The sequence below is a fragment of the Cryptomeria japonica genome, chromosome 10 (assembly GCF_030272615.1).
Source record: "Cryptomeria japonica chromosome 10, Sugi_1.0, whole genome shotgun sequence".
Lineage (NCBI taxonomy): Eukaryota > Viridiplantae > Streptophyta > Pinopsida > Cupressales > Cupressaceae > Cryptomeria > Cryptomeria japonica.
In genome coordinates, this window is record NC_081414.1 from 217,648,598 (window position 1) to 217,656,893 (window position 8,296).

The following is an 8,296-nucleotide window of genomic DNA, read 5'->3' on the forward strand; positions in this document are numbered from 1 at the left end:
TAATTATACTTCCAACACAAAACATCAAAGTCAGAGAAGAACATGTCAAGATCTTCATCAGGTTGTCCTCAAAATATTGGTAGAGTTGAATGAATTATATTCTTCAATGGGCTTCCTGCATAGGATGAGATGAGATCATTATTGGCCAAGGATCGATCATTAAATTATTGTTCTTTCTATATGCGTCAACCATAATTATAAATTTTCAAGGTACCCAATAAGATGAAGGTGAGGTTATGTTGTTTTTTTATTTTCTTAAATCCTACCACTTTGTAATTTATATAAGTCTTCAAATTGTTTTGCAAACTCAAAAGTGATAGTCTTTGAAAGACCACTTGGAGGCTACAATTGAAGATTTTGGAATTTTTGGTTTTACTAATGGAATATTAGGTGGTGATTCAAGGTATAATTTTTCTATGTTCATTTGTTGATTTATAGTAATTGATTTATTCACAGATTTCTTTAGATCAAGTTTAATTATCTTTTTTTTTTTTCATTTGTTTGCTAACTAATTGTTGCCTTACTTCTTGTTTCAATTTTTTTGGGTTATTAGACTATTTACTATAGTTTGTTTGACAAATATACCTTTCTCATCTTTTATTTGATTAATGGATCTATATGATTTAGTATAATGCAAATTAAGGGTAGTTGCCTAGTCCTAACTAAACTTGCTAGGATATCATGTCTTTAACACTTTTCTTGAGCAACGATGCCAAAATGATAGGAACAATTGGAAGGAACTATTATTCATTCTATATTTAAACAATATTTTGATATTTTAGTTTATGATTTAGTTTATCCTATCTTCATTCTAGGGAGTAAACTTTGCCAAAGGCATAATGACAATTAGCTTAAAGAAATAAAGTCTACTATTTGAGATAACTAGATTTTTGCTAATCTATTTATGCTAAGCTATTACAAACATTAAAAATTGGTGATAGGAATTGATAATCTTAGCTACATGAATTCTTATAAAGACTATAATTTGGCTACATGAAGTATGTTCACATTGTTGTAAAATAAAATAGAATTCAATTCATAATCATCAACTCAATTTACAATGCACATTAATTTGAGTTTATTACTGATATCTAAACACAAAATAATAATTATTATCAACTCAAATAAGGTGCAAAACAATTTAATCAAATCTAGAAATCTACACACCGACAAATTGAAAATAATAAACAAAATGAACTATCAATTTACTAAGAGTGGCCCTCCTTTTACTTTGCCAATGAGAAAACAAGATTCTTAGAGATTGTTCAAAATAAATCATTTCTCTTGTTAATCGAATTTTTAAGATATCATTATGTATATTATATAATACATAGATTGTACTTATATACCAATTCATTTTGTTTAACAAGTTATCTAAAAATATAAGAGTTACTACTTTATACCTTATAACCAAAATCCATGGATTCAATTAATAAGAGTTTGATGTGTAACCACTCTTTTCAAATTTGTAGTTTTAACAACATATGCTAATATTAAATGTTTCAATAAAATTGTAAACAACTGGACAACTTTCTTCAACTACCATCCACTTTTATTTTCTTTTTCCACTTGATGAACTTTATTCTCCTTTCCTAATAAAAAGTGACCATGAGAATTAGTGTCCCCAAGGCTATATTCTATTCTTTCAATACATTTAGCATCTTTTATTTTATAATACTAATAGTGGTAGTAATATGAACAAAGGTTAAACTAAAGTATCACTATAATAGGATAAATGATCTAAAAACCAATAAACTTATAATCTCATCAATTTATAAGTTATTTTTTTCAATACAATAATAAAAAAAGTTATCAACTATTTTTTTTATTAATAATGGCCCTAATACATTTTCACTTATGTGATCCAAAATTTGGTACTATAATTACATCTATTTTAAAATTTTCTAGTCGCATTGGAGAATTAAAAATGTGGAGGCATTCAAGTTTCCTCTCACCAACTTGCAGCTAGACTTGTTAAACTTGACATGCACACTAGAATCATTCAGCTTTAATATAATAAGTAAGTTTCTCAAAAATCTTGGAATACACAAATATTATCAAGGGTTTTAAACCTTTTATCACTAAAACACAATTGTATCTTTCCCTTACAAACATGTTGCTTAGTATCATTTCCTCCAAGGAAAACCTCTCCTTTGTCATAAGCTATATAAGTAGAAAATCAATCCTTGCGAAAAGTCATATGGCAAGAGCAATTTGAACTAATGCGATAAGAATGAACACTAATAGTGGTAGCACAATTATTATCATCAATGGAAGATAAAGTTGTGGAAGAATAGGATATTTTTTTCTTATTTTTATATTTCACCTTCACATTTCCTCTCTTCCCACAAATACAACACTTTAGTCTACTCTCCATTGGGTATTTTAATATCCTTTTGACTTGGATATATCCTCCTTCTTATCCCTTTTAAATCCCCATTTTCTCCTTTTCCCTTGGGCATTCCACAAACATGTAGGATATTCTTCAAACCATCATTCATGAATTTTATTTTTCTTTCCTCTAGAAATAAAGGAGAAATTAGACTATCAAATTTGATCTTTGAACCGCCACAAGTAATGAAAATCATTAAATTTTCCTAATATTTTGGTGGAGTAAGAAATAAGATGCATTTATCTTCCATTTGTAACTTAATATATTTTGGAACAAGATGAATCAAAATTGAATTAGAAGTATTTAAATGATCTACAATCAAATCACCATGTTTTAATTATTAAGAATATAAGTATCTTTGGAGATACAATTTATTTGTTAGACTTTTAGTTTGGTAAATATTATCTATCCTCTTCCATAGCTTGTATGTACTAGTCTCTTTAGAAACATTCAAGAGAATGATATATATGTCAAAAATAATGGTTTATTGTGTCTTTTGGGATGGTTTTGGTTCATTTATAACTAGCACCCACAAATCTCTTTCCTCTGAAACATGTTCAATCTTTAGATTTCATATCTTGTATCCAATGTCATCAAAATTCTCAATATATGAAAGTGAGGCAAAGGCTATGTTTTTCAATCCCACCCAAATTTGTAAAACCACACAATGCAAAAGGTTTTAATATAGCCAAAAAGCCTTGAACACTTTAAAAAAATATGTTCCAATCCATATGGACCTATTAGCTCTAATACCAAATGTTGAGAAACAAGGTGAAGCTACTATAATAAAATACTCTATAAAGTGAATCCAAATATAAAATATGATTTATTTATGATTTTCATAAAAAATATTTTGCAAATGCATAAACAAACACTAAAATAAATAAATAACACACAATATAAACAGATGATTTATGTGAGGAAACCCTTTTGAGGAAAAAATGTCCACTAGAGAAAGAGGATAAATATACATTTATATTCAATGCACATGAGATAATATCAACACAATAACACTTTGCACTTTGAAAAACTCCAAAAACAACAACAACCATGTATATGTAAATAATGATATGAAATCACCATCTCATACCTTCAATTTATATGAAATAAGAGAGGCCAAAACGACAAATTATTTTACCAAAATAATAAATAGAAAAACCACAATATCATGCAAAAAAGTCCATGCTCATCTCGGAGAGCATCTTTTGAGAATAGTAAATGCATCAAATGACTTCACTAAAAGGAAGAAAAGGTGTGGAAAAACACTAATCTAGTGGGAGAGATGATGCAAATTTTCATATAAATATTTAACTAGTTATTATATGAAGAAAAAACATATGGAAACAAAGGATAAACATACAATATCGTCACACCATGAACTCCAAATATGCTTGTGGAAAACCCATTTGGGAAAAAACCACACACTCCAAAAGCACAATACTTTGTATTTAGTAAATACACATGTTTATATTAGATTCCAAGCACCAAGACTCTTCACAAGAGTTTTAAATCAAACACATAAATTCTAGAGTGATCTTAGAATCATCACAATACCTATAGAAAAGAGTCTCATGCAAACTATAAAATATAAAAAATATTTTTATTTTCATTGCATAGGAGAAAGAGCCCAAGATAGATTCCAAGATCAATGTGGTAAGAATCTAATGACTGTAAGTGTTTTCATGACTTACACGATTCTTGCATGCATGTAACTTGTCTGCATGTGAATCATGATCATATACCCATCACAAAATCTCCAACTAGGGCACCCATATTACATGAAAACACTTCTGTCAACATGTAGATATCTTAAATACATGCAAACCCCTGGCATGCATTGGATGCTACCTCCTATAATAGAAAGTTATCATATAATCCACCACAAATCTCATAGATTTTGTGACGCATATAATTTAGAATCCTCAATAGGTGTCAATCATTGTAGTAGTGAAACTATCTACCTAACTTGAAGTACACTTTAAAGAAAAAATTAGCACTTAAATGAATAAAAAATGAATCAAAGAAACAATTTGTTGTAGGAAATCTTGTTGGAGACTACTTTATATAAATTAAGACAAATCCCTACATTTAACAAGTAGTTATAAGAAACATCAAAACATACTTTCTTAGGCTTTGTAATTATCTTACAACACAAACTTATTCTCTACAAATTCGATCCAAGAAAAACAAAATAAACTCCTCACATTTGAAGATATACACTTTTTCATATTAAATCTCTCCGTCTGGGCACTAAGGTGCCATCTTCATATTCTTGCATTCATATTCCTCTAGTTTTCAACTTTTCGCTCTCTCTTTCCATCCTTTTTCACTGGAGTTTCATATTCTCTCAAGATCTAAATTTTAATGTTCTTTTTCCTCCTCATTTTGGGTGTTGAAATTATCCAAGTAACTATCTTACAAGTGGTAGGTAGAATTTGTTAGGAAAATGGTGTCTCAAACTTGCATTTACATAAGGCTACTATTTATAGTGATTTTTCATTTGAGCATGAATTAATGCAAAATTTTCCTTGAAGCTTTTGATTGGCTAGATAATCATGCTGATAAATTTTTGTTGCAAGATCATGCCTATATTTAAAGATACTAAAGTTTTTTTTAATTGCAAACTAAATTTTTGAAATCAATTTTGAAGGTCTTAGAGGCTCCAAAGTGGTTCTAAAGTGTATATAAATAGAATAGAATTTTTTTTCTTGATAGAGAACATTGCAAGCTTTTTGGAGATTCAAATGGTTTGTCAATTGGATACCTAGGTCAAAAGTTATCGACTCTAGAAGATGGTTCTCCCGAGATAGAAAATGTAAGAGCATGTAATGCCTGGCAAAATACCCTAGAAAAACATAGCTAACTAATATGCAAATAGAGATAATAATATTTTTTAACGTCATCTATCAATGCAACATAATCAACTAAGAGCACATATGAATTAAACATCTATCTACTAAATATGCACATATTCATCTTAAGCATGAACATAAGATCACATTATGCAAGCAAGATTAAATACAATACATCAATAATATTCCCTAGGGTATCTCGATACCATTACTTAAATAAATATACACCTCCAACAAATACTAATTTCATAAGGATTAGAACATTTAAGAGAATTAACTTTATCCCAACTAAGCCTAATCAAATGGTAATTCATTCAACCATGAATCTAGATCCATATTCCATAATTAAACAATATCCAAGATACAACATAGATCTAACAATGAATATAACATATTACATAAGGATAAAATATCCATTATATCAAATTTATGATACTCAATCTACATATACAACTATATCATGAATGTAACATGTATCATAATACATCAATCCACTATGAGAATCCATCCAATAGTTGAAGAGATAAGGAATCTACTTCCACGCACAAGAGAAACCAATGAAGAGCATCCTAATGGAAGAAGACATCAAACCACCCGAACTTGTGGAACCATAAGGAACCACCCCTCATGCTAGGAGATCACACAAGATCCCACACACACTCTAGATCTAGGCTGAAACCTAACAACCAAAGGATAAAACCAAACTTCCTAAAGTGAATTCCACAAGAACAATACACCAACACACCATATGGCTAAATCAAAAGAATGAGTCATAAGCATAAGATCTCCATAGGCTTCTCCAAAAAATAAGGCTTAAGGTGCTAGGACCTACATGTAGGGAAGGAGTGCCATCGCACACTATCACCATAAAGAAACCAATGGGAAAATGTCTCGACATCCATGATACTCATGCCGAGCCATCCCTACCTTTGAGGATATCCAGGGAGTTCGACTCACCTATAATAACCAAGGTCTTCCCAACCATTCTTGGATTAATATAATTACACTAGGGATATGAGTTGAGGCCACAAGTCAACTCTTATCTTATTATGGTGATTTACCTCTACCCATCCCACCAAGGATTAGTTTACTTATGTTATCGTTTGATTACAAGGTAAACTCTCAGTGAGCTATCCTAGTGGTTTAGACCCTAGTACTAAACATAAATAATCCTAGTAGTCTAATCCTCATGACCCCAGTCACTCACTTGGAAGCCCACTCCCCCTAGCATGCACCTAGACCTTAGGGTAACATATCACATAACAAGGGCTCTTAATGCAGCATAACTAGATAGCCGAGGTTTAACAACCAATATGCTATAATCAAAAGACATGAATGCCATAGCTAGTCTTGGGACAACTCAGGAAACCCAAAATGATAGTCTTTGGATACTGAAAATCAAAATATAGAAATAAAAAAGGATTCAGAAAGCCAGGTAAAGCAGTTTTGTACATTTGCTCAATAGAATAGTGCATATGGAAACCAAAACAATGCCTTCATAAGGTACTTTAGCGCATATGACTAATGAAACAATGCTTGTGTGAACCACATCAACACATTAGGTAACTGAAACAACACACTCAGGCTTCAAAGAACGCCTTTGACCCCCAGACTGGTGAATGAAAATATAATGATAGCACATATAACATAAATAATGACGCCTTTGCCAACTTTGGCAGTGCATATATTTACTAAAACAACGCATTCACCTACTAGAATAACACATATATAGTTTCAGCGCATTCGTACAAGAGTTAAGCATATATGCAAAGCAAGACTCATAAATATGGAAATCAAAGGATACGACTCAATTGAGGATACACTAAATTCTTAATTATGACATAAATTTGACTTAGAAGAGACACAAGACAACTCTTACAACACAACAAATATGCACAAGGGATATAGAATCCAAGCATGACATCACACCATGAAAAATACAAAAACCATTGACGACAACACCAGAAGTATAGCCATTATAAAAAATAATTCCCAATATACTTATTTCTTCTTTACCATGTAAATAATCTTATGACATAATCAATTTTCCCAACCCCTGCAAACAATCTTTACATAGACACAGTGCAAACAAGCTTTTCTCAAAATTGAAATGTAAATAACATAGGAGTAATATCTCCAACCTGGAAGTATATAAGTGATGGAAAATGAATTGATGAAGCGCAACAATCCAAAATAAAGGCCAAGCCAAGACTCCACAATCCAAATTCATAGAAATATTTTATCAACAATAGTTTTCTAGAAAATCTACCACAGGCCAACCCCACGACAATCTCAGAAACTCAATATGTAGAGGATTAAACCAAAACCATGAAAATATGTCAGCCAATGAAAACAATCTATAAAATATATTTCATACCAACCCCTACCTTAATTTGAGGCAAAATATATTTAAATAATATTATTTATACTTACCGAGCTCACAGCCTCGAATAGTAAAATAGGGTAGGTAGAATAAATAATTAATTAAATAACCCAAAGGGGTAAAAGGAATTAAAATAATATAAACAACCAATTAATTAAATAAACCAAGGCACAATAAGATATAAATGGCCAATCAAATATTAAAGCCACAACTATATAAATAAATAATAAATCCAAAAGGGATTAAATAATAAATCATTAAACAAAATAACAATAACAATATAAATCACCAATTAAATATAAATCCATAAAATAAGCATAGATAATAAATAATCCCTAATAATAGCTATCACACATTAATATTAAATATTAATGCTAATCATTGATTTAATTTATTATTATAAACTATATAAACTAATTAATTTTTTAATAATTTAATTAACCAATAATCACAACTCTTCAAGACAACCCAACATATGGTAACATAAAATACCATGAGACAACTCTAACAACAATAGCACGGCTGACAGGATACCGACCTAAACCTAGAGTGTAGAATGCGATTTCATGTTACCTCCTATCAACTTGCCATTGGGATGGACACACTCAGACTTGTCAAGCTAGGTGGTGTTGATTATGACAACATATGCAATAACATATATCATAAATG